A 26,100-nucleotide genomic window follows, 5' to 3' on the forward strand; every position below is an offset into this window, starting at 1 on the left:
CTGTTGTAATTCTTCCGAGACAGATTTGCTTGTTCTTTTGGCAGTCCATGGTACTTCCAATATTCTCCGCCGGTACCATAATTCAAATGCATCAATTCTTCTTCAGTCTTCCTTATTCAAGGTCCAACATGCATAGGAGGTGATTGAAAATACCATGGCTTGGGTCAGGCACACCTTAGTCCATTCTTCCTTGTCAGCATTGGAAAGAGGCTTATGCAGCAGATTCACACAATGCAGTACATCATTTGATCTATTGGCTGCTGTTTCCATGAGCATTGATTATAGATCCTAGCACGATGAAATCCTTGACAACTTCCATCTTCTCTCTGTTTATCACGATGTCACCTGCTGGTCCAGTTGTGAGAGAATGACCAAATGAGAGTAAGGCAGAAGCTGTAATGCCTCTAGAAACCCCGTCTCAGAAGTCCGACACCATCATTTCTGCTATTTCCTATTGAGCAGATCGCAAAAAGATAACTGCCTTCAGGACAGTTCTGACCCATAGCAACCCCATAAGACAGAGCAGAATGCCTTTTGGGGTTTCTGAGGCTATAAATCTTTATGGGATGCAAAAGCTTCATTTTTCTCCCAAAGAGTGGCTGATGGGTTCGAATGGCAGACCTTGTAGTTGGCAGCTCCCTCATAAGCCACTACACCACCAGGGCCCCTTATTGACGACACAGGGAGCATCTTTCTCGTCAATATGGGAAGGAAATACACCTGAGTGTGAATACCAGGAAGCAGGATCATTGGGGCCCACCTGCTTATCACAGATGACTCAGTCTGAATATACTTCTTGCAAGCCCTTAGAATATTTAGGTCGTTTTAGAGTTTCCCAAGAGCCCTGGTGACATAGTGGGGGTTACTCCTTGGGCTATTGATCATGATATTAGTACTTTGAAAGCTATCAGCTGGGAACGATGGAGCTCGCTAGTACCGCAATTACAGGCAGTTCTACTGTGTCCTCCAGGATCCCGACCAGTTAGAAATGACTCAAAGGCTGTGAGTTTGAGCGGAGAGTTCCAAGACGTAAGTTCTATTGGATCAAAGAATGCTCTTTGTGGCTATTGAATTTCCTTCATCTTTTCTACCACACTGCTGTCGCCTGGGAAGCTTGAGTTCCCCATGAGCTGTCTCTCCTTCATGCCTCATCCCTCCAGATTCTCAGAGTGAATTACAACAGAGAAAGCACACGAACCTAGAAGTTCCTCATGGGTCTGCTATAAAGGATTTCCATTTTGCAAATTACAAAACTATGACAAAATCTTCTTATAATTGCGGACAAAGGATAGAAAATCAGTTATTACTGGAAATGTCAGATAAACATAAATAAATGTGAACGAAACATTCAGTTTCATTTTTTCAGGTGGAAAAGCAATATAAATACTCCTGAGACCCTCACTAAGGTGAATTGTCCTTATTGCCTGAATTTTATTTTAAAGATGTTTGCTCCAGCAAGTGTGTGGTTTTGTTTTAATGGAATTGGTCGTAGGAAAGACAGATGACAAAATCCATTGGAAGTATTAATCAGAGTTCACAGACTCAAGTGCTTATACAGGCAAGCAAGTTAAGGTATAAATGATGTTTTAGTTGCCTAGTGCTGTCAGAACACACACATATCACAAGGGGGTGGCTTAAAGAACAGAAATTTTTTTTCAGTTTTGGAGGCCGAACATGCAGATTGGGGTTTCAGACTTGTTAATTCCTTCCCTGGTTTTGTGACTTGTTAACAAATTTCCTCCACTTCCACCCCATTATTCCTGAGCAAATGTTTCTGTGTCTAACTTGCCCTTTCTACAACTCAGAAGTGATTCGATTTATTTATTTTTATTTATTATTTTTAAGATCATTTTATTGGGGGCTCTGACAGCTCTTACAACAATCCATCCATCAATTGTATCAAGCACATTTGTACATATGTTGCTATCAGTTTTTTCTAAACATTTACTTTCTATTTGAGCCTTTGGTATCAGCTCCTCTTTTTTCCCTCCCCCACCTCCACCACCCTTATGGCCCCTTGATAAATTATAATTATTATTTGCATATATTACACCCACCACTGTCTCCCTTCCCCCATGGTTTCTGTTATTCTTCCTCCTAGGAGGGGGTGCGGTTATGTGTCGATCATTGTGATCAGTTCCCCCTCCCCTCCCCTCCTCCCCTCCCCTTCCCTCTACCCTCCTAGTATTGATACTCCCATTTCTGCTCCTGGGGGTGGGGGCGGTTATTTGACCTGGATTTGGTGTGTCATGAGCTCTTATCTGTACCAGTGTATGTGCCAGTCTAGCCAGAACTGAGCAACAGGATTGGGGTCATGATCGTGGGGGGTGAGGAAGTGTCAAGGAACCAGAGGAATATTGTGTGTTTCATCAGAGCTATACTGGGCCCTAGCTGACTCATCCCTGCCTTGTGACCCTTTGGGAAGGGGATGTCCTGTTGTCTATAGATGGGTTTGGGATCTCTAGTCTGACCCCCCTCATTCTCAACAATATGCTTTTTTGTTTGTTTGTTAGTTTGTTTTGAGTCTCCTGGTGCCTATTACCTGATCCTGTCATCACTCATGATCGCACAGGCTGGTGTGCTTCGTCCATATAGGCTTGTTGCTTCTCTGCTAGATGGCCACTTGTTTAATTTTAAGAGTTTAAGACCTGAGACACTATATTTTTTGATAGTCGGGCACCATCCGCTTTCTTCACCACATTTGCTTGTGCACCCATTTAAATTCAGTGATGGTGCCAGGAGGGTGAGCATCACAGAATGCCAGGTTGTTAGAACAAAATGTTCTTGCATTGAGGGAGGGCTTGAACAGAGGCCCAAAGTCCATCCACTACCTCATTGTAATACCATATAAATATATGTACAAGGGCCAATACCTGTATTTTTATGAATTAATATATTTATATATGTACACACCTCTGTCCATAGCTTTGCTTCCTAGATCTTTCCTCTGTTTCCTTTTACTTTCCTCCTGTCCCATCATCATGTTCGCCCTACTTCTGCCTCTCAGTAATTCCTCTCAGGCAGATTGCTGTTGCTCTAACACCCCAGGATTTTGACATCCTCCTCATTGTTGATTTTAATTCCCTAGTTGTTCTCCTGTCTATAGCATTGTTTGCTCACTGCTCCCTTCCCCCATCTCTTTGTCCCCACACATCCCTCTGGAACCATTGGTCCCACTGCTTTCTCCTCGGGCTTGCTTCCCATGCCTATCTTATAGAGGTAGGCAAACTGACAATAACGGAGACAAAACAAAAAGAAAACACAAGATTGATTTAAAAAGGGGAAAACAAACAAAAAATAAATAGGGAAGAAGTGGGGGGGAGCACTTAAAAGTATACATGGTTCCAAGTTTGTCCGCTGACCTTTTTGACTATCTCTCCACCAGTCCTGGGGGCTTCTGGGCACTGCCCCTTCTGTCATGAAGTCTAGTTTGGGGACTCCTCAGGGGTTTTATGGCTTGGCTTTGCTTATGTTGCTGATCTGCTATGTTCCCATCTTGGTTTGCCCCACAGTGGGAGTTCAGACTGGACTCACACCCTGCTGTGTGTTCCCAGTATTGTCCTCTGTTACACTGTGCGCCAGTGAAGGGACATCATGTTGTCGGCCCTACAGTCCTCGCTGTGCCTTAGCAGTTCCGTGCACAGAGCTGCTGAGGCACAGAGAAGACTGTAGTGATTAGATTTATTGGATATGAGGTCATTAATCTAACAAAGATGACCCTATTGCCAGACAGGTTCATGTCCACAAGTACAAGGGGAAGTTAAAAAGTATGGCTGCAAAATGTTTAGAAGTCTTTAGTAAACAAAAATCTCAAAATGAGAAGCTATTGTTTCTCAGCCTCTCCTTCATCAAGTCTACCCACCTCTGACGGCAGTGTTTCCATTCTCTAGCCCTCCTCGAAGAAGACTTTGTTCTTAAATTGATACCATGTCTAAAGAGCTCTTTGGGCATCCTAGTACTCTAATTGTGTTCCCTTGAAATGCTCTTTGAGTTTGGGGAACACAAAAGACTGAGGGGGCAAGATCAGGACTGTAGGGAGATGGGGTCCATATGGTTCCCCCACCAAATCCCCTGGCACAGTCCCATCTTCCCCAGATGGGTGAGCAGGTTCATTGTTGTGAGAAGACTCTCCTGGCCCTTTCCTTATCAGTGCAGTTGATCATTTTTTAAAACTTCATACTAAGCCCTGTGATCATCCTGGCTCCTTTGAGAAAATCCATCAAGATGATGCCATTGGATCCAAACTAACAGTTGTCATTACCTTCTGAACTGATCTCTCTGCCTGGAACCTCACTGGCCCATCAGATCCCCTCAGAAGCCATCGTTTTGACCGGACTTTTGAAAGCATTCGAGCCCTGGTAGTGTAGTGAGTTACTCCGTGAGTTACTAAATGCAAGGCCAACAATTCAAAACCATCAGCCACTTCACAGGAGGAATATGTGGTTTTGACTCCAATAAAGAAGTCCACTCTCAGAAACCCGCAGGAGCAGTTCTACCCTGTCCTGTAGGGTCACTGTGAGTGGGAATCGACTGAATGGCAATGAGTTTGGTTTAATGAGACTAAGACAAGTGTCTTACTGAGAGCACTTGTCTGCAGTCTTCACCCGAGACTTATTTAAATATGCTTTATTTGGAATAAACCTGTACATGTACGAACAAGAAACATAGTAGCAATGCTTTTTTTAAAATTAAAAGATCATTTTATCGAGCGTAGCAATACTTTTTGACTTACCATCCTCTAGGGGTTAGGATTCCAGTAAATCTTCGAAGGGTGGTGGTGGGGGGCACAACGTCGCCCATTACTAATAAGTAAAACAATACAGGTGGCCAACTGCCCCCAGAGCTAGCCATTGCTACCATTGAGGAATGTGATGCTTTCCTGTCAAAGCATCAGAATTGCTCTCAAAAGAAGCCAGCATCTATCAAATGCTTCCACTCAGTCAAAATAATTTTATTTTAACTAAGCAAATCAATATGGCCCTGGGTCTGGCCTGCAAGCTGCTATTTTCCAACCTCTGGCACCAACCACCATGGCAGAGCAGTTGGAACAGCCGCATGTTGTTTGGGTGGGCTGCTGGCTGCTGCATGGGGCGGGGGGGGGGGGGGGGGCTTTTAAGAGAGGTACGCCCCTCTTGGTTTTTAGATGCTTTTTAAATATGAGGGGTTTCCAAAAGTTTACAGGAAAAATTCCATAATTCCATTTTTCTATAAACTTTTGAAGCTCCGTTGTATCCTCTCATTCTCTGTTCCACAAACATTCTGATGGGTTGTGCAGAAGGCGAATTAGAGAGAGACGTGATGAGGTAACTGAGGCTCCTGGCGCACAGAGCCCGGCACCAGAAAGAAACTAAAGCACAAACGCATCCTTGCAGGCTCATCACCTCCCCAAGGGGAGCCTCCTCAGGAGAACCAGACTATGGGGGAACCAGCCTTGGACTTCCCTCGGCCCCATGCTTCAGATAATCTGGGGCTTATCGTTTCAGTGGACACCTTCTGCGGGGACTCACCTTCCCTCCACCTAGAGACTGTGCAGAGGAAAAGAGCATTAGGACCGACAGGTGCGGGGTTCAAAGCTGGCACTTACTGTCATTGTGACCTCCACGGACACATTTTAACCGATCTGAACTCACGATTGTAACGTAAGGAGGCCAGCATCTTCCTCACAAGATCATTGTAAGGAGTCAGCAAGAGATGGTGCATGAGCCACTTAGAGTGATGAGGACCCCTGGGGCCATAGTCTTTTTTTTCAATCATTTTACTGGGGGCTCGTACAACTCTTATCACAACCCATGCTTACATCCATTGTGTCAAGCACATTTGTTCATTTGTTGCCATCATCATTCTCAAAACATTTGTTTTCTACTTGAGCCCTTGGTATAGCTCCTCCTTTTCCCCCTCCTTCCTCACTTCCCCTCTCTCATGAACCCTGGATAATTTATAATTATTATTATTTTGTCATATCTTACACTGTCCAAAGTCTCCCTTCACCAATTTTTCTGTTGTCTATCCCCCAGGGAGGAGGTTATATGTAGATCCTTATAATCGGTTTCCCCTTTCCACCCACCTTCCCTCAACCCTCCCGGTATCACCACTCTCAGCACTGGTCCTGAAGGGATTATCTGTCCTGGATTCCCTGTGTTTCCAGTTCCTATCTGTACCAGTGTACATCCTCTGGTCTAGCCACATTTGTAAGGTAGAATTGGTATCATGATAGTGAAGGGGGAGGAAGTATTTAGGAACTAGAGGAAAGTTGTATGTTTCATTGTTGCTACACTGCACCCTGACTGGTTAGTCTCCTCCCCGCGACCCTTCTGTAAGGGGATGTCCAGTTGCTTATAGATGGATCTTGGTTCTCTAATCTGCACTCCCCCTCATTCACAATGATTTAATATTTGTTTTTTGATGCCTGATACCTGATCTCATGAACACCTCATGATCACACAGGCTGGGGTGCTTCTTCCATGTGGGCTTTGGTGCTTCTGAGCTAGATGGCCACTTGCTTACCTTCAAGTCTTTAAGACCCTAGATGCTATATTTTTTGATAGCTCAGCTCCATCAGCTTTCTTTACCACATTTGCTTATGCACCCACTTTGTCTTCAGAGATCTTGTCGGGAAGGTGAGCACCATGGAATGCCAGTTTAATAAAATGAAGTATTCTTGCATTGAGGGAGTACTTGAGTGGAGGCCCAATGTTCATCTGCTACCTTAATACTAAACCTATAAATATATGCACATAGATTCCCCCATCCTCATATATAAATATATCTACATATGTGCATGCCTTTATTTGGACCTCTATAAATGCCCTTTGCCTCCTAGCTCTTTCCTCTATTTCCTTTGACTTATCCCACTATCATGCTCAGCTTTCATTTGGGTTTCAGTAAATCCTCTCAGTTACATTGCCCTTGATCAAGCCCTACCAGGCCTCCTACACCCTCCTCACCACAGGCTTAGATCACTTGTTGTTTCCTTGTCCCTGGGTTTGTTAACACCACTAACTTCCCCCCTCTCCCCCTCTCCCATGTCCCCCCTGGAACCAACAGTCCCAATGTTTTCTCCTCCAGATTGTTCATCCACCCTATCTTATTAGACAGGCCTGTGGAGAAAATAACATGCACAAAAACAAGACAGAGCAAAACAAAGCAACAAAACCTACAACAAAACCTACAAAACAACTACCAAAAAAAGAAAAGCCTGTAGTTAGTTCAAGGACTGTTTGTTGCCCCTTAGATGTGTTTTCAGCTGATTCTGATGGAGAGCCAAGCCCTGGGCCCAAAGTCTATTTTTGGTATTCCTTGAGGACTTCTTTGCTCTGTTCCCTTTGCTGTTCTGTTCCACGCCTTTAGTGTTTTTGTCTTGGTGTGGTGCCAAGGGTCAGATCGGGCGCAATTCCCACACTGTGTCTCCAGTGTTGTCTCCTGTAGGGCTATGGGTCAGCGACAGATGTCGTGTGCCTCATAGCGGGGCCAGCCATATGGTCTTCCCTGTGGATTGGCTGCTCTGTGCGAGAATATCATCCTCAAGGCTTGGTGGGTCAGGATGTGCTCCACTCTCTTCTTCCCTCTTCACTTGCTCCTGTGTGCTCTGATCAGACAAGTCCCTCTCCTTAGCTGCAGCTTCAATGCTATCCTCTGAAGTAAATTCTTCTTGGGGAGGGGCAGGTGTCTAAGTAGTTGGGATTGGGGCTGGGTGCCATAATCATTATTAAAGCACTTAACTTCTAACTAAAAGGGCGTCCCTGCAAATTTACCAGCCAGGTTGACGATGTGGAAGCTTCTCCCTCAAGATTGCAGCCTTGGACATTCTATGGGGCAGTTCTTCTCTGTGACATAGGGTGGCCATGAGTTGGAATTGACTCAAGAGAATGGATCTGGCTTGGTCTGAACTGGTTTGTTTGGTTTGGTTTGGACTATATGAGCTTTCGGGTGGTGCAAATACTTAGCATATTTGGCTGCTAACTGAAAAGTCAGCTGATCAAGCGGACCCACTTCAACAGAAAGGCCTGATCATCTACATCCAAAATCAGCCATTGAGAGCTGAATGGAGCACAGGTCAACACTCACCCACAGGGGGTCACACTTGAGGGCCACCATAGGGAATCAACTGGACAGTAACTGGTCTAGTGATGGGTTTTGTTGGGGAGACATTGGAGTGATGACCCCCCTAGATGGATAGTTTCTATTCAGCCCCACAGCTTAGCACTTTGGAGGCCAGAGGGCTCATGCTGCAGGTGGAACAACAAGCCCAGAGAGGTGAGGTGATTTGTCAATGGTGTGACTTTGCTACCGCGGGGTGGGGTGGGTAGGGTAGTGATGAACGCCCCGAGACAGTAGCAGCCTGCTGGTCTCCCCGAGATTCTTCTGTGGTAAACCAAGACTCAACATTGTCCCGGTTGACTCTCCAGGAAAGCTTGTGTGTCTGATCCCCCACCGCACTCCCCAAGCGGTGGTTAGAAGGGATTAATTAGTGACTGGTAAAACAGCAGTGACAGGGCATCCTAATTCTAATAAGCCACCGGCGTGGACCCAGCAGCTACAACCAGATGGAAAACAACCACTTAGGCCTTAATGAGCTTGTTCGGCTGTAATTCTGGCGAGTCCTGAGAGCCTTACTAATTTACTAATTACTCCGCTTTTTGTTGTTCTTCTTGTATCAGTGTTTGCTTGACTTTGTTTTTGTTTGTTTGTTCAGACTTTCTCACTGGGTAGGAAAGTCTCTGGGCTCTTCCTTTGATTAGCTTGTCTGCGTCACTAATACGGTCATATCCAGTTGTAGGGTCAATTTTAAGTCATTTGCAAATGCAAGCTTATGAAATTGCTTGTACTTGCCTGCTTTCCAGCTCTCCTCAATTCACCTGCACGACTCCTGTTATAACCCTGGGTTAGACAGGGTTCTCTAAAGAGACAAAACCGGATTGCTAATAATTATATAGATATAGATGTAGATAGATATAGAGATATAACACAAGAAATGAACAGTTAAATTATATACAGATAGATAGATATATAATACAAGAAATGTACAGTTAAATTATAAAGCAGTACAAATGACTCAGTGCAACTCACTCCCGTGAGAGAGTTGTGAGATACTGGCAGTCCTTCAGGTCTTGAGGGCCGCCAGGTAGTCCTCTGTAGAGCAATTCAGGGTATCCAGGCACAAGCAGCAAACAGCCAAGCAGGTCACCAACAGTCAGTCCCCAGCTCAAGAGACGTAAATTCCAATTGTGTGGCGAGGCAGGTCTTAAAGGGACCTCAAATTACAGCAACACAGTCCACAGGTAAGGTGTCCCACAGGTGGTGTAGCTTGCAAATTGAGGCACAGAACAAGCAAGGCAGCCGCACACTGGTCTGATGATCAAAGAGCAAGACACAAGAAAGATGAGGCTCGCCAAGCCATTTCTCTCTCCATCAGCCAGGCTGGCACAATAAACTATCTCAAACCGGAAGGGCACACTGTGCATCTTAGAATGCATTTTGAGAACCTGTGACCCAGGGCTCTCCAGGAGAAAAGTAGCCAGATCTTTTTCACAAAAGCAATCCCCTGATGACCCAATGAGTGGAGGCACCTGACCCTTGGTTGGTAAGGAGGCAGGGAGCAGTGTCCTGCCATGAGATTTTATGGAAGTGAAACTGAAAGCCGTTCCATGGTCATGGAGTAATTGGTTAAAAGTATACCTTCACCAAAAAGGAAAAGAAAAAATAATCGCCATCAAGTCAGTTCTGAGTCAAAGTGCTCAACAGAGCAGAGTAGAATTCCCCCACAGGGTGTCCAAAGTGGTACATCTTTATAGAAATAGATTGCTACACTCTCTGGCACTGCCAGTGGGTTCAAACTGCCGACCTTTCAACGATCAGCCAAACCCCTAATCACTGTGCCACTGGGGCTGCTTAGGATTGCCTTCAAAACTCAAACTCACTGCCACCGAGTCGATGCCAACTCATAGTGACCCTATCCGTTAAAAGAAAACAGAGAGAGAGTTGACACCTGTGGTCTCTAAGATGACATAATTCTCCCCAAACAAGCACTAAGGGTCGGCTTTACCAGGGTATGTCTACTGCCCATACCCCAGACAGGCCTTTGCTTCCACAGATGGCTCCCTTCATAAGTTCTGTCTCTTGAAAAGACTTCCATAGGTCCTTCAAGGTAGGCCAAAGCTTCATCATCTCAAGGGAATGTGGGAGGGAGGTTATAAGCAGGCTGGGAGTCCTGAATTCCAAGTTTCCCTAAGTTTGTTGGGGTCCCCACTTGAATCCTGAAACTGGGCTCTGAGCAGTCTATGTCGGGAAGGAGACATCGCGTGTATTAGGCTCCCTGACAGGCAGGAGGTCAAATCCAGCAGCCAGATTGGCAGGGTCCACGGCAGAGCAGGGGGCCTGGTTGGGCTGCATCTGTAAGTAGCTGAGCTGGTAGAGAACAGAGAGAGTGGACATTTGAGTCTGCAGTTTCAATCACCTTCTCTTGCCACTGTCAACCAAACGGTGTTTGCTCCCCGGCCTTCTCTTTCTGGACTCCTCCTTCCCACTATGCTCCCAAGGAGAGAAGCTCCTCCCTTGTCCTTTCACGCACAGCACAAGGGACCAATACTATCCAATGTGAAGTTCCAGATGGTAATGAATACCAAGGCCTCGAAGGCAGCGTTGCGCAGAACGCCCAGCTCTACTGGTGGGTCACTTCCTCTCCAGGACACGCCATCTACCTCCCTGCTCCTGCTCTTTGGAGAGTCATACTTCCTGTTCTTAAGTCTGCTGTGACTCAGGATGACCCGAGAGGCCTGAGCAGAACCTTCCCATAGGATTTCCAAGGCTGCAGTCTTTATGGAGACAGACAGCCACATCTTCCTCCTGCGTTTGAACCGCTGACCTTTGGGTCAGCCGCTGGGCACCTGCTTCACCACGTACCTCCAGGACTCCGGCACGCTGTCACTCCGGCACTTACTTCTCAGTGACTTCCAACAGCGCAGGTTTCTTTCGCACTCATTGCTCCATGTCCACCGTGAGCTGATGGAAAGCACTGGCCTCCACCTCATCCTCACTCAAGCGTCCAGGCTGACAGAGCCGCCATTGCTTCAAAAGTCACCAGACACCCTGGGAGGGTTCAGGAGGTCATGACTTTAAACCCTCTGCTTGGGAGTGGCACAAATCACTACCGTTTCCTTTCCGTGGCCAAAGCAAGACACAGGACCGCATTGTGGTTCACAGGTTCAGGCAAAGAAGGAGAATCGGAATATTTGAGAAGGACAAAATGACCTTCATCATCGGATCTACTTCCAGAGGTGATGGCAGATGTTTTCCGTTTCCTGGGATGTGCCTCTATGCTTCTTCCAGCTTACAACATTGTGCCTTTACATCACCCAGCTCCTGGTATGACTACAACCTGGACACCTGTCAAAAGTTTAGAACAAATGGACTTCCTCAGTCCAGCTGGACCCTCACTCATTCAACTTCAGCCTGATGCTCACTCAAGCTCCCCTCTCACATGAATTCCCTGGGGTTTGGGCCACATGTGCGCCAAGGGAGAAGTCTGCTTACCTTTCTCTTTCTGCTTTTCTAGAACCTTGTAGAGAATCTGTCTAGTCTGCTAACGAGATCACAGGCTTTGAGGTCAAATAGACTCAGTGTGAACCCTGCCTCTTTGGGAGGCCCCTTACTTATTTAAGCCACAATGTCTTTACCCATCAAATGAAACTAAGGCTACAAGAAGATAAAATAACCTGTCTCCATCTATAACAAACCCAAACCAAACTCACTGCCTATGAGTTGATGCCAACTCACAATGACCCTTTAGGACATGGTAGAACTGCCCCTATGAGTTTCTAAGACTTTTTTTTTTTAGACCAACTCTTTATAGGAGAAAAAAGTCTTGTCTTTCTCCCTCAAAGTGACTGGTGGTTAAAAACTGCTGACCTTTCAGATCCCAGTTCAATTTTTTTTCTGTGCTTACGTATGCCATAGCCCAGTCTCAGGTAAAAGTACAACAGCTGATACTTAAAGGGTCACTGTGAAGATGACATGAGCTAACACATCCATTGAGTAGAGTGCCCAGCACATATTAAACACTTAATAAATGGTAACTAGTTTGTATGTTTTTTAAAATTTTTTATGGAGCACAAGTGGAACAGTGGTTAAGTGTTTGGTGGCTAACCAGAAGGTTGGTGGTTCAACCCACCAGCTACTCTTTGGAAGGAAGATATGGAAATCTGCTTCTAAAAGATTTACAGCTTTAGAGATCCTATTGGGCAGGGTCACTGTGAACCAGAATCAACTTGATAGTCATTTATTTGGTTTGGGTATAGTGTTCATTTTATTTGCCCTTATTATGTGAAATGACTTCAAAAAGTGAGTGAAAGGTGGAATTTAAAAGATAATGAAAGATTTTAAATTTTATTTTATTGGGGGCTCTTACAGCTCTATCACAATCCACACATACATCCATTGTGTCAAACATATCTGTACATATGTTGTCATCATCCTTTTCAAAACATGTTCTTTCTACTTGAGCCCTTGGTATCAGCTCCTCATTTTTTTCCCTCACCCATGAACTCTTGATAACTGACCAATTATCCTTATTTTTTCATGTCTTTCACTCACCAATACCTCCCTTCACCCACTTCTCTATTGTCAATCCCCCTGGAAGATGGTCATATGTAGATCGTTGTGATCGGTTCCCCTTTTCTCCCCACCAACCCCATCTTCCCTTTACCCTCCTGCTATCGCTACTCTCATTATTGGTCCTGAGGGGTTTATCTGTCCTGGATTCCCTGTATTTCCAGCTCTTATCTGTACCCGTGTACATGCTCTTGTCTAGCTGGATTTGCAAGGTAGAATTGGGGTCATGATAGTGGGGGGAAAAGGCATTAAAGAACTGGAGGAAAGTTGTCTGCTTCATCCGTGCTATGCTGTACTCCATGGTACTTGCAATCTTCTTCTCCAGCACCACAATTCAAATGCATCGATTCTTCTACGGTCTTCCTTATTCAATGTCCAACTTTCACTTGCATAGGATGCAGTGGGGAATACCATGGCTTGGGTAAGGCATACCTTAGTCCTCAAAATAACATCTTTGTTTTTCAATATTCTGTGCAGCAGATTTACTTTACGCAATACATCTTTCAATCTCTTGACTGTTGCTTCCATGAACATTGAATGTGGATCCAAGTAAGACAAAATACTTGACAACTTCAACCTTTTCTCCATTTATCATGATATTACCTATTGGTCCAGTTGTGCGGATTTTGGTCTTTCTTACACTGAGTTGTAATCCATACGGAAAGTTACAATCCTTGATCTTCAACAGCGATTGCTTCAATTCCTCCTCACTTTCAGCAAGCAAGGTTATATACTTGCATGCTAAAAGTTGTTAATAAGCCTTCTTCCAATCCTGCCTGCTGACTCCTCCTATTGTCCAGCTTCTCTGATGATGTGCTCAGCACACAGATCGAACACACACCTTTCCTGATTTCAAACCATGCAGTAAGTATTTCCTTATTCTGTTGGTACCACTGCCTCTTGATCCATGTACAAGTTCTGAATGAGCACAATCAAGTGTTCTGGAATTCCCATTCTTCTCAAGGTTATCCACAGTCGATGATGGTCCACACAGTTGAACATCTTGGCATCGTCAATGAAACAAGAGCAAACATCTTTCTGGTATTCTCTACTTTGAGCCAAGATCCATCTGACATCACCAATGATATCCCTTGTTCCATATCCTCTTCTGAATCCTCCTGGAAGTTCCCTGTCAATGGACTGACTGCTCCAGCCATTGTGGGATGATCTTAAGCAAAATTTTATTTGTGTGCACTATCAATCATATCATTCTATAGTTTGAACATTCTGTTGGAATGTCTGGGTAGATTAGAGAATTAGTCTGGGTAGACTAGAGAAACAAATTCAGGGAGACTCATATGTGTATAATAAAAATCTTTATATAAAAGAGCAATTATACATTGAGAAAACACCCCAGCCCAGTCCAGATCAAGTCCATAAATCTGATATTAGCCCATACGTCCCATACTGGTCTGTAAGTTCCTCTTCAGACTCATGCAACACATGTAGTAATGCTGAGCGCAGGAAGATCACAGGCTAGTGTGAAAAGCCTTGTGGATCCAGTGACATTGGAAGCATCTTAACGCTAGTAGGGATCTCCATGTGGCTCCTCCAGCTCCAAGACTCTGGCTGCCATCAGCACAGCACCATGTGGCTTGTCAGCAGGAAGACAACGTGGAGAGAGTGTCTGCCCTCCAATGAGCTTTTTATCTCCTTCATGCCTCCAAATGAGGTCACCACGCTGTGATTTGATTGACAGCTAAACTCTACCCCTTCGCAAGCTGATTAGGTAACTACCATAGTCACCTTTCAATATTTTGCCTACAGTATCTTTCAAAACTATAATCTGAAGCTTGACTTTTTTTCTTGAGTTCTTTCAGTGTCAGACATGCTGAGCGTGCACTTCCCTTTTGGGTTTCTAACTCTAGTTCCTTGCCCATGTCACTATAATATTTGGCTTTGTTCTCTCAAGGTGCACTTTGAAACTCTCGATTCCATTCCTTGACTTCATCCTTTCTTCCATTTGCTTTAGCTACTCTACAATTAACAGCAACTGGTAGCAAGTTGTCCAATGCGAATCATTTGATCTCTTGACTGCTACTCCCATGAGTATTGGTGATGGATCAAAGCAAGATAGAATCCTTGACCACTTCAATCCTTTTTCCATTTATCATGACGTTGTCTACGATAATTGGACTCAAGATGTCCATTGCAGCTCACTAATGCCTAGACATTGATCTTCATGTGTTCCAGTCCACTTTGGATGATGTCAAACTTCCCTATACTTATACTTCATACACCCCACATTATGGTTATGAATGAATGTTTACATCTGCTTCGTCTCAGTTTGAGTCATGCCTCATCTCCAAATGGAAGTCAGGAAAGCTCGGCTCCGTCCACATCAGTACAATCCCCTCTACTTTGAGAAAGATCTTTCAAGGTCGTATCTTGCGTGCATCTTTAAGCACTGTATTAGACAGTGTTCTGCAGCAATTCATACTGTTTCCAGTGGCTGATCTTTCAGAATGGACAGCCTGTTCTTTCTCACAGTCTGCTCCACCGAAGCCTGTTTTCTGGGAACGGCCATGCTGGCGTTTGAAATAGCACAGCTTCCAACATCACAGCAACACACAAGGGACTGACAATGAGTCCAGTGGATTACATGTTGATCCCAAAATGATATGTCCACATCCTGATCCCATGTTATTTTGAAACAGTCTGTGTAGATGTAACTAAGTTAAAGATCTCAAGGTGAGGCGATCTTCCTGAGTATTCCACGTGGGCCCTACGCCCAATGACAAGAGTCCTTATAAGAGTGAACTGAGGGAGATTTGACCCAGAAGAGGAGGAGGCAGTAGGGTCGTAGAAGCACAGAATGGAGTCATGTGGCCCCACATGGAACCAGCAGAGGCAAAGGAGCCGATTCTCCCCTAGAGCAGTGGTTTTCAACCTTCCTAAGGGCAAGACCCTTTAATGTGTAATTCCTCATGTTGTGTTGACCCCCCAACCATAAAATTATTTTCGTTGCTACTTTATCACTCTCATTTTGCTACTGTTATGAATCAGGTGACCCCTGTGAAAGGGTCATTCAACCCCCAAAGGGGTCGCAACCCCCAGGTTGAGAACTGCTGCCCTAGAGGCTCAATGGGGTGTGGCCACATGGACACCTGGATTTCAGACTTCAGCCTCCAGAATTAGGACACTATGACACTCACAGGAAACAAATACAGTTTGCTTCCTACCATGACATGATTGTCTCAAAGAAGGTGGACCCAGAGACTGCGGGATGAGCACACGTCTCAGGAGACAGTGGAAATGCCAGGAAACCTCATTCTCGATTTTTATTTGATTTTCATTTCAGTAGTTAATTTGTTTTTATTCCCAATTTCTAAACTTCCAATTCCTAGTTGTGGGGCACAGAGCAATTCACAACGACCTTGAGGCTGCTCGTTGTCATGATTCAATTGTCCTCAGGGTGAATGTGCTTTTATGGTGGTGGCTTTGCCATCAGGCTCAATGCATCTTGGTTCTCCTTTCCTTAGTGGCTCTCAAGTCATTGACAGTAGTCTAGACATCCCAGGGTTTGTTTGGCCCAAGGTCTCAGGCCCACCCAGGCAGTAGGGAGTGACTCACCTGCTCTCCCTTCCCAAACCCACTGCCACAGAGTTGTTTCTGACTCACAGAGACTTTGTAGGGTTTCTGAGACTGGGAAAATCATGACAGGAGTAAACAGCCTCATCTTCCTTCAAAGAAGTTGCTGGTGGGTTTGAACGATTGACCTTGCGTCAACAGTCCAACACTTTCTTGAGAGTGCCACCTGGGAGACTTACCTTCCAGGTGCTGAGGGATAGTTCACATACCTGCTCCCTTATTGGGTGCTGAGGAATGTTTCTAAAGAGGCAGATGGGACCTGGGGCACCCTCAGGCTCACACTGCACTACACTTGCTCAAGGTCAGGCTCCTTCAGTCATTGAGTCTATGACCCTTAACCTGCTTTGTGGGCAGGAGTGGTGGTGGTGGTGGTGGTGGTGAATATTATCAAATGAAATCTCTTTGCCGGTCAAATGGTGTGTGCATAGGGAGAGTTCCTTTGTTCCCTCCACATCTGAACCGCCCGGAGCAGCTCATGAACCGAGAGCTCCTTACAGGTCAAAACCCTCCTGAGAGGTAGGAGTCAGCCTACCACCCATATGGCTGGAGTCTCACCTGAACGAAAAGAGTCAGACAGGCTTTCTAGAAGTATGTGATGTCAAGAAGAAGTCTTTAGGGGTTTTTTTTAATGACCCCTTTGAAATGCCTGTAGGGTGTGCATTGGTGCAACCTTGCTGGCAGTCCCTTTGGAAAAAGGCATCAGAAGCAATAAAAAATGCAGGTGCATTTTGAGCCAGGAATACCATTTCTAGCGACTCTTCCTAAAGAAAAAGTCCAAGAAATGCCCAAAGATTGAGATGCCGGGGAATTCATTACAGTCTTGTTTAGAGTCGGGAAAACCTGGAAACAGCCGAGAGAGAGAGAGAGAGAGAGAGAGAGAGAGAGAGAGAGAGAGAGAGAGAGAGAGAGAGAGAGAGAAGCGTCAATGACTCAGGGCGTGGGCAAAAGAAGCCATCCTCAGTCCCTACGACTGGTCCTCCCCAAATATTGTAAGTGACAGAGACAGAGGGAGGGATAGCTCTGTGCCCTAAAACCCTATTTTATGAACACTATTGAGGACACATTTCAAAGGAGAGTGGTAGGATTGTGCATGAATTTCATTATCTCGACTGCTTAATTTTTCAGCAGTAAACAAATTCGTTTTGTCTTTCCACAAACACGCATTGAGTATCTGCTAGCTACATAGCCCTGTGCTAGATAAGAATCCTTCCCGCCACACCTCCTCATGCTACTTGAATGCTTTTTTTAAAAACTGTTTTCCAAATCATACTGTATATTTTTCTGACTGGAGTCCAGGAGGTGAGTTCTGTAAGAGGTTCTCAGAAACATCCAGTCCCCAGCCTCCTGAGGCATGCTGCAAGCCCACGGGAGAGGCCTGGCATTTCCTCCTAAGCCACACTCCTGCCTTCAAGCCAAGCAAACACTTTGGAAGGACAGTAGGGACTGGCTGATCTGCTTGAGGCCATGCTACCCTGGTGTTCCTATCCCAGGTCAGTCACTGACTTCTGCTGGCAATGGAAAGCTACCTGAGTGGATGCCGTGATCCTTACTGAGACAACAGGATGAAGAGTCAACACTGGCCACCGCATGAGTCCTGCTCTGGAATCTAGGTAGCTTTCAGCAGTCCCACAAGTTCCCCTTGTCTGGCTTCCCTTGTAGAAATTGAGAGCAATACCTTCCTGTGCTTCCCCCTCACTGGACTCTCTTGGGTGGCTTAGAACTACCATCTCTATGGCAGTAGGTCTTTCTCCCACAGATGTCTTTCTCCCATGAGGCCTCTTTCTCTCATGGAGCTCCTGGGTGGGTTCAAACCATCAACCTTTTGGTTGACAGCCTATTTGTCTCTACTTAGATAAAACAGGGAGCACATATCTGGGTCAACTACCTGCATGAGCAGAGCCCAGCTCACACTGGCCGCCTAAAGAGCCCACCTCACCAGGGAGGATGGGTCTTAGTAGCGTTCGTTCACATGCCCTTGGCCTTGCAGAGCGGCTGGTTGATGAGGAGTGGACACCAGGCTGCTGTAGAGCCAGGGAGCCTTTCCTTCCTGGGGTTTTAGAGCAGGCACTAACTAGGAGACCAAGGTTCAGCCTGGGCCTGGCCATCTTTGGTGGCAGGAACTGCCCTGCAGAAAGACAATGAGCTTGAGACAGACAATCCAGGTGGACTTCCACTTCCCAGCTTCCTGGCCTTTCCTGTGGTTGGGTTCCATTCTTATCTCCAAGTCTGGGACATTTACTTTATCATACACTCTCCCAATTTACGGATGCTAAAGAGCCTGTTTCCTTCTAACAGATTCTCATGAATACTCTTCCTTACACAACTTCCGTGAGAACCAAATAGACTGATTTTATATGAAACTATTGGAAATTCCTTTAAAAAGACAGTCCCCTGACTTTATAGTTCGGGTAGGATCTCAGGGTCTCCCTAGTTTTTTTATTTTAAAAAATCAAATCACACTGCTAGTTTGAATCCCACCTTCACTGGGGTCCAGCCTCGAGTACCTTGGATTTCGAATTAGCAACAATACGTAATGCTGGCTGCTATAACAACCCCCCTAACACCCAATGACTTGACAAAATAAATGTCTAGCCCAAGTCAGTGTCCAGCGGTTGACAGGACAACTCTGCTCAACTCTGCTCCTTGGGAATCCAGTCTTCTCCCAAGCGGCTTTACCATCTCCAGGGCCTCCAAATCCTCCACCTCACAAGCAGATAAAAAGAAGAAGAAGCGAAAGCAGAGAGTTTCCTGGAAAGTGTTTACCTCATTCGTACCCATGCTCCACTGTCCAGAGCTCAGTCATGGGGCTGTGCCTAACTGACATAGAAGCCTGAAGATGTATCTACCTACATGTCCTCCAGGATAAGCAAATTTGGCTTCGTGACACATCCAGCACCCATCGACTACTAATTAGGACTAATCCATGGCAGCCCCTGGTGGCGCTGTCAGGTAAGTGTTGAACTGCTAATCATGAAGCCACCAGTTCAAACTCTCCAGAGACAGGTGAAGCTGTCTGCCCTTACCATGTAAGCTTATTGCTGATGTTGGGTGCTGTTGGGTCAGTCCACCTCCTAGAAACCCTATGTATTATGGGTTGAATGAAACACTGCCTGGTCCTGAGCCATCCTCCAATTGGTCCTCCGCCTGGGCCCATTGTTTCAGTCATGGTGTCAAATACATCTCCTGGAGGGCCACCTTCTGCTCCACTGCCCTACCACTGTGTCAAACGTGATGTCCTTCTCCAGGGACTGCTCTCTCCTGACAATATGTCCAAAGTATGGAAGACAAAGACTCCCCATCCTTGCCTCTAAAGAGCATACTTCTCCCAAGAAAGGCGGTTTGTCCTTTCAGCAGCCCGTGGTATTTTCAATCGTCCTCTCCAGCACCACAATTCAAATGCATGAGTTCTTCTTTGGTCTTCCTTATTCAATGTCTAACTTTCACATGCATTCAAGGCAATGGAAAATATTGTGGCTTGGGACAGGTGCACTTTAGTCCTCAAAGTAACATCCTTGCTGTTCAATATTCTAGAGAAGTGATAGGCAACCAATTAACCTAATGCAATGCATCTTTTGAGTTCTTGGCTGTTGCTTCCATGAGAATTGATTGTGGATCCAAGCAAGACAAAATCCTTGTCAACGTCAACCTTTTCTTGGGAAACCTAGACAGAGTTAGAATCTGCTTGATAGCAGTGTTCGTGGTGAGTCCTTGAGTTTTGGAGTTGTACATTCCGTCGTGTTTTCAATGGCTACATTTGGCAGAGTAGGGTGCCATGCCTTTCTTCCAAGGCATCTCTGGGTGAATTTGAATCTCCAAAGTTCAATGAGCAGTCAAGGGGAGACAGCCCTTCACACTTCCGAGGAATGCCTTAGTGACCACATAGCAGGACTTAACTCCATTTTCAAACTTGACTTCCCACTCTGTTTTCATGTAACCAGTAATCTGCGGGTAAACAAACTGAAACCTGTGGGCCAAATTCCACCCATGGCCCATGTTTTGCAAATCAGGTTTCCTGGAAATAGAGCCAAGACTTGATCTCTACAGCTTTGCTCGCTCTATAATGGCACAGCTGAGTGCTTTACAATTCATAAACCTAAACAACGCACTATCCAGACCCTTACTGTAAAGATTTGGGTGTTAGACCAGGTTGACTAGAGTAAGAAATCCAGAGACACTATATGTGTATAAGAAAGAGCTTTATATCAAAGAGCAATTATATATTGAGAAAACATCCCAGCCCAGTCCAGATCAAGTCCACAAGTCCAATATTAACCCATATGTCCAATACTAGTCCGTACATTCTTCTCCAGACTCACGCAGCACATGCAATGATGCCAAATGCAGGAAGGTCACAGGCCAGTAGGTGGAAAGTTTTGTGAATCCAGTGGCGATGGAAGCATCTCCAGGGCTCTGGCTGTCATCAGTGTGGCTCCATATGGCTCTTCAAGAGGAATCTCAAGCAGAGAGACAGTGTGGTCCTCCTCCCAGGAGAAAAAGAGGAAGTTCCCAGAATCCTCCTGGCAGGTGTTACCTTGTGGCCTGACTGACAAGCTAGCCTTCACTCCTGTATTCTGTTTATCGAGTTGACATGAATTATGTAACTACCACAGTTTTCCAAGTCTGCAGAAATGTATCAGCTGTCTAACTGTCCAAAGTACGGTGCTTTCTTTTGTTCTTATTTATTTATTTATATTAATCATTTTACTGGGAGGCTTTTACAAATCTTATGACAATCCACCAATCAATTGTATTAAGCACACTTGTACATATTTTGCCAGCAACATTCCCAAAACATTTTCTTTCAACTTGAGCCCTTGGTATCAGCTCCTCTCTTTTCTCCTACCTCCCTCACCCTCCCACCCTCATGACTCCTTGATCAATTATATATTATCATTGGTATTTCATGCCTTACACAGTCCGTTGTCTCCCTTCACCCACATTTCTGTTTTTTTGTCCTCTGGGCGGGTTTCAACCTCCAACTATTTGTGTCACCTGGGGACTCATACATGCAGTGTCCAAAACCAAAGTGCCATCGAGTTGATTCCAACTCACAGAGACCCTCTAGGGCAGGGTAGAACTGCCCCTGTGGCTTTCAGAGACTGTAACTTTTTATGGGAGTAGAAAGTCCATCGTTCTCCCATGGAGAGGCTGGTGGTTTCGAACTGCTGACCTTGGGGTTAGCAGCCCAACACATAACCACTATGCCATCAGGGCTCCCAGGTGTAATCTAGACCCTGTTATTCAATAAATGCATGTTGTTTCTTTGTCCTTTATTTTATATAATGTTATTGAGTTTTACTATGATCGAGACTCCCTGAATTCTTTTTCTTTCTTTTTTCCTGACAAAAAGTCTGAGTCTTCAAAAGAACCTACTTCTCTCTCTGAGGCCTCTTCTCACCTGAGATTTCTATGATTCATTGCAAAGCCATCCAACTCCCCGTGGCTTTGACATGCCCTTCTATGCTATCTCTGAGGACACAGTTTTGATTTTTAAAAGAACCAGTTCTCCACCCTTCCGGCTCTCAGAAAATGAGTTTGCACCAGCCGGGCCTGTTGTCTTTGGTAAGAGCCCACACCCTGCTGTGCAGACATACCTGAGGGAATCCAGACTCCTCCTCTGGGGTTCATGCCAAAAGCACTGGTGGGGTACCATGGAGGCTGGCTTCTCAAGCCTCAAGGAGAGTCTGGGGTTGGCATTGGAAGACGTTCAAGCTCTTCTTCTGAGCCCCACCTGAAAGAGCAAGTCTAGCTTCAGAAACGTTTTAGGCAATCAGTCCAATGGACTAATGGACCCACAGGCACCAGGCTCCACAACCCTGAGTCAAGAAGAACTAGATAGTGCCCAGCTACCACTACCAACTGCTTTGTAAAGCACCACATAAGAAGGTCCGAGGTAGACATAAAGAAAAATCTGGAACAAAATTCAAAATCATTGAAGAGACCAGCCTTACTGGACCAACAGAGCCGGTAGGATGCCTAAGACGATGAGCTGGTCTGTGGTCACCCATCAGGTCTAGAACTGAACTCATATGTGGCTCAACTTCCGGCCAAGTAATAGAGGGTTTATAAAGGGACTAATAACAAGAGAGGTGAGGTACCCACACCTTTGTAAAAATCAACCCTTTAAGATGAAAGCACAGCATTGACCCAGAGACAAAGTTCAGAGGGTCGGGAAAGAAGGAGGAACAGGAACAGGCAACCTGGGGGGGAGGTGGGTAAGGGATGGTACTTTAAGGGGATGGCAGCGAAGGGGATGGAGCAGAGTGCGTACGAATTGTTCCATGTAAAATTGATGCTCTGACCTATAAACCTTCACCTCATCTGCACTAAAGTAAGAAAGGAAAAAAACATATCAAGGCTTTCACACCCTGCCTGTGGAGCCCTTGGCCTTCAGACCCCATTTCCATGGGCCACTGAGCCCTTTTGGGAAGCGGACTCTCAGTTGCTCCTGTTGGGATCGGAAACCTTCCCTCCATCTTCCCTTTGAAGCAGCGGTTCTCAACCTGTGGGTTGTGATCCCTTTGGGGGTTGAACGACCCTTTCACAGAGGTCACCCAATTCCTAACAGTAGCAAAATGACAGTGATGAAGTAGCGTCGAAAATAATGTTATGGTTGTGGGGTCCCTACAACAGGAGGCACTGTATGAAAGGGCCGCAGCATTGGGAAGGTTGAAAACCTCTGCTCTAAAGGAACCTATTTGGATGGAAGTTGTGGGAAGACAGGATCCTTCATTCTTATTCACCGATGGTGCCTGGCACCGTGCCTGGCACACCTTTCTGGAAAGACCCAAACCCACGGCCACTCACTGTGACCCTATAGGATGGAAGTGCCCATGCTGTGGCCAGAGCTACATACCTTTATGGAAGCCAACCTTGGAGCAGCTAGTCTGCACCCCTGACCTTTCCATTAACCACTGTGTCTCTGGTTCTCGTGGGCCCATATTTGTGTGCTGAGTACCTAATATGGGCAAGGAGCCGTGAACTGGCGGAAGAACAAACCAACCTGTGTCAGAAAACTTACAACAGGTATGCTCCTCAGAAGCAAAGGCGGCAAGACTTCACCTCTCAGACTCTGGTCATGTTATCCAAAGGGACCAGTCTCTCGAGATGGACATCACGCTCGGAAAGGCGGGGTCAGCAAAGACGAGGATGGCCCTCAGCGTTGACACAGAGGCTGCAATAATGGCTCAAGCACAGGAACCATTGAGAGATTGGCACCGACCTGAGCAGTCGCCCCTCCTGCAGTACACAGGGTCACCGGGTCAGAACCCACTGGAGCACAACAGCAAATCGTCGTTGAGTTAGTGGCGCTGAAGATTCAAGGTGCGTGGGCATGCCCCTCCGCATGCTTACCAGTGTTCCTTCCCAATCACGCTTCTTTCTCGCGCTCTTCCTCCTTCACCCTAAAATGTTTTCTTATTGGTAACATTTGCAAGGCCTAGATTTTAGGTGCATAATTTCAGGCCTGTACCGGTGCAACCAATACACTAGTCTAGACTTAAAACCACACGAGCACTAGATGCCAGTAAACCTGTTTCAAGAAATGAAAAACAGAACATTTCAATTTCTGCCAAAAAGAACAATACCTTTTGCTCATCAATCCCCGCCCCCCATTATGTACTCCCTAGAGCTCTTCTTTCATTTCATCATGTTCTAAGGGGTCCTGGCTGCCTCCTTGCCTGAGAGCATAACTCAGTGATCTGGGGGTGAGGGGCGGGGCAGGGGGCAGCATACTGACCCGTCACTGCCTCTCCAGGGCCAGTACCTGAACAAATGTTGAAGATGCACAAGGGGAGATGGAACTAAATTTGAAGACGCCCAAAGGTGCGTGTGACCTTTTTTGGAGGGGCATATAGATAAAGTAACCTGGCAGGACAGCCAGACAGCAGACAGCACAGACTAGTTTGGGTTTAGGGTCAATGGGAACTCAAGACTGGACTGGGAGAATGGAAACTGAAAATGGAGGAGTTCTTTCAGAAACAGGAAGGTAGAAGTTCTGTCTTAAAAGGTCATCCATCTAATTCATAGAGATATATTTGTGTACACATATGTAACACACATATAACATATATGATATGTTATGGATAGATGGGTCCTTGAGATAGTTAAAGTTTATTGTGCCAACCTGGCCGATAAACACATGTGGAGTTAGTTGAAGGGCAGAGAGATAAATGGCTCAGTGAGCCTTGCCTTTCTAGTTCTCAGGGCTCTTGCTTTCTGATGGCCGGACCAGGGTGCAGCTGCCTTAACCAGCTCCCTGCTTCACCTGGCAAGGCTCACTTCCTGTAAGACATCCCCAAGGAGAAGCCACATGGATCTACCCCGATGCAGCCCTGGGTGCTGGAGCAGCCTGTGTGGAGATCCCTGCCAGCACTGAGATGCTTACACGTTCACTGATTCGGCTTTCCTCCTGCAGTCGGTGTCATTGTGTGTGTTTTGTGAGATGGAGGAGGACTTTGTGGTTTGGTGTCGGACATATGGGTTAATGTTGTACTTGTGGGCTTGGGCAGCACTGAGTTGGGATCTTTTCTTGATGTGCACTTAACCTTTATATAAAACTCTCTCTTATACATGAGTTTCTGTGGATTTGTTTCTCTAAAGTACCCATCCTGGTGGCACAGTGAGGTAGGACCGACTCAATGGCAGTGGGCCTGTGTGTGCACGCGTGCATGTGCGTGTGTTTATATAGACACACATGCACATCAGGCAGGGTATGTGCTCAATAATGAGGACTCAAAGAGATGACAATCATGAGGAAAAGACAGCGGTAGTGAAGAGTCCTGGAAACACGGATAGGAGAAAGAGTTGGTGGGGGACTCAGCGAGAAGGCGATTCATGACTTCCTATGTTGATCCACATGGCCCATGAAACTCCTTGGTGGTCACACAGCAGTGATTCACTTCATGCTCCATACTTTACACAACTGCAAGGCAGTGAGGAAGGGCAGAGAGGGCGGGGACTGGGACGCTGGACTGTGCATGGCAGCCTTGTCATTGGCAGCAACCGTCCAATTGACCCCCAGCTCAGAGTTTCTCAGATGCGGAGAGAAATGTTGCCTGACCCTGCACCATCCCCATGATGGCTGGCAGGTTGGACCTCTGTGATTGAGAAGGTTCTCACAGGCTGATTTCTAGAAGGAGGTCTCCAGACCCCTCTCCCTAATCCATCTTAGTTTGAAAGTACCGCTGAAACCTGCTCAGCGCCATAGCAACACGTAAGCCTGCCCTGCACAGACAGATGGGGGGCGGCACAGGGGGGGCTGTGCATTGACTGGGTCTTGAACTCAGCGTCACCCACAGGGACGGTGAGAATTCCACTGCCATGCCCCTAGACTGCAGCCTAGGGCTCAGAGGGAGGGAGGATGCCTTGGGTGGGAAGCTGATTCCAAGCATCACCCTTTTTTTTTCAGGCCACTCTCTCAACATCATGATTATTAATTATCTATCTCAGCCATCCTTATTAGAAGGCCTCCTCCAGGGAAGAAGCAGCTGAGCTTTAAAACAATTCAATCCTGTAAAGCTTCAGACTTCTGCCTGCCCCCGTGGTGACGTTCTAAAAATGCTCCTTTCGGCAGTTTGGTGATGACTCACAGGAGCAGAAAAACATTTCAGGGGAATTACTTCTCTCTATCTCTGAAAATTAAGCCTATACATCTTCCAGTCTCTGTCATCACTTCCTCTTGTTCTGCTGATGAGGCCTACGATGGAGGACTCACCTCCACCTGCAGACAGAAGCCTCTCCAAGCCCAGGCTGGGGGGACCGTAGTTCCTGCCCTAGAGACCCAGGGACCATGTTTCTGGACCCCAAGATTCCTCCGTCCTGGCTGGCCATTCCTCTTTGGCCAACAAGGGCTGTCGCAAGTCCTGTGGGAGCAGATGGCTCGGTGCCCTCCCTGCCACGCTC

This window comes from Tenrec ecaudatus, chromosome 17 (assembly GCF_050624435.1).
Source record: "Tenrec ecaudatus isolate mTenEca1 chromosome 17, mTenEca1.hap1, whole genome shotgun sequence".
NCBI lineage: Eukaryota > Metazoa > Chordata > Mammalia > Afrosoricida > Tenrecidae > Tenrec > Tenrec ecaudatus.